We start from the raw sequence: 1,942 nt of genomic DNA on the forward strand, positions 1-1,942 counted from the left end.
AGCTGAGGCTGGAGCGTGTCCACTTGAGTGTGAACGCAGCAGCTCTTGACGTCGGTGACGATGGAGACAGCAGAGAATTCAGCAGAGACTACTACGCAGGCAGCATGTAGAGGATTACTGCAGTATTTGACATGAATTTGGCTGACATCAATGCCGGCAAACCTTTTGTGGCAGTGACACACGTGTGTAAGAATGAAAAAAAAAATGTGAATCTACAAGGTGAACAATTAGGAGCGATATCCTTACGCAGCTCTTCCACGAAAAATCATGTATGGGTGGTACTAAAAGCGAGACAGAGACCGCTAAAACGCCATGTAAACCAAAAAAATTTCCAAGTCAACAGAAATTCCTCTTGTAATGTCAGGATAATTACGGATTAATATAAAAGTTACTACGGCATAAACACTAAAGCTGAAACACAAACTCATCCACTGAGGCATAAAGAACGTGAAAATCAATACTCGTACAGAATAACTAGGGAAAGAAAGTGTCAGGCTTAAGTAAGAACACAAAGATAAGATGGTGCATGTAGAGGATTACTGCAGTATTTGGCATGAATTTGGCTGACATCAGCATGGGAATTCCAGAACTGATGTCATCAGAGTCAGCTTTCCTAGAACGTGAACAATTATCCTTGCAGACAAACAAAAATTACGCGAAGCGAAATGTAATGTGAGGAGGGCCATGTGAGAGGCGTTCAATGAATTCGAAAGTAAAGTTCTATGTACTGACTTGGCAGAAAATCCTAAGAAATTTTGGTCTTATATCAAAGCGGTAGGTGGATCAGAACAAAATGTCCAGACACTCTGTGACCAAAATGGTACTGAAACAGAGGATGACAGACTAAAGGCCGAATACTAAATTTCTTTTTCCAAAGCTGTTTCACAGAGGAAGACTGCACTGTAGTTCCTTCTCTAGATTGTCGCACAGATGACAAAATGGTAGATATCGAAATAGACGACAGAGGGATAGAGAAATGAAACTTCCTGGCAGATTAAAACTGTGTGCCCGACCGAGACTCGAACTCGGGACCTTTGCCTTTCGCGGGCAAGTGCTCTACCAACTGAGCTACCGAAGCACGACTCACGCCCGGTACTCACAGCTTTACTTCTGCCAGTACCTCGTCTCCTACCTTCCAAACTTTACAGAAGCTCTCCTGCGAAACTTGCAGAACTAGCACTCCTGAAAGAAAGGATATTGCGGAGACATGGGTTAGCCACAGCCTGGGGGATGTTTCCAGAATGAGATTTTCACTCTGCAGCGGAGTGTGCGCTGATATGAAACTTCCTGGCAGATTAAAACTGTGTGTCCGACCGAGACTCGAACTCGGGACCTTTGCCTTTCGCGGGCAACTGCTCTACCAACTGAGCTACCGAAGCACGACTCACGCCCGGTACTCACAGCTTTGCTTCTGGCAGTACCTCGTCTCCTACCTTCCAAACTTTACAGAAGCTCTCCTGCGAAACTTGCAGAACTAGCACTCCTGAAAGAAAGGATATTTCGCAATATCCTTTCTTTCAGGAGTGCTAGTTCTGCAAGTTTCGCAGGAGAGCTTCTGTAAAGTTTGGAAGGTAGGAGACGAGGTACTGCCAGAAGCAAAGCTGTGAGTACCGGGCGTGAATCGTGCTTCGGTAGCTCAGTTGGTAGAGCAGTTGCCCGCGAAAGGCAAAGGACCCGAGTTCGAGTCTCGGTCGGGCACACAGTTTTAATCTGCCAGGAAGTTTCATATCAGCGTACACTCCGCTGCAGAGTGAAAATCTCATTCTGGAAACATCCCCCAGGCTGTGGCTAAGCCATGTCTCCGCAATATCCTTTCTTTCAGGAGTGCTAGTTCTGCAAGTTTCGCTGGAGAGCTTCTGTAAAGTTTGGAAGGTAGGAGACGAGGTACTGGCAGAAGTAAAGCTGTGAGTACCGGGCGTGAGTCGTGCTTCGGTAGCTCAGT

The 1,942-nt window shown here is 46.1% G+C and overlaps 2 non-coding genes across 2 annotated transcripts; one reads left to right on the forward strand and one right to left on the reverse strand.

The window, feature by feature from the left end:
* Positions 1–1,304: 1,304 nt before the first annotated feature.
* Positions 1,305–1,379, reverse strand: Trnas-cga (transfer RNA serine (anticodon CGA)). Its single transcript has one exon. It is a non-coding gene; the product is annotated as a tRNA-Ser (tRNA).
* A 245-nt stretch (positions 1,380–1,624) lies between these two features.
* Positions 1,625–1,699, forward strand: Trnas-cga (transfer RNA serine (anticodon CGA)). The gene has a single exon. It is a non-coding gene; the product is annotated as a tRNA-Ser (tRNA).
* Positions 1,700–1,942: the final 243 nt, after the last annotated feature.

The sequence above is a fragment of the Schistocerca serialis genome, chromosome 3, assembly GCF_023864345.2.
Source record: "Schistocerca serialis cubense isolate TAMUIC-IGC-003099 chromosome 3, iqSchSeri2.2, whole genome shotgun sequence".
NCBI classification, from domain to species: Eukaryota; Metazoa; Arthropoda; class Insecta; order Orthoptera; family Acrididae; genus Schistocerca; species Schistocerca serialis.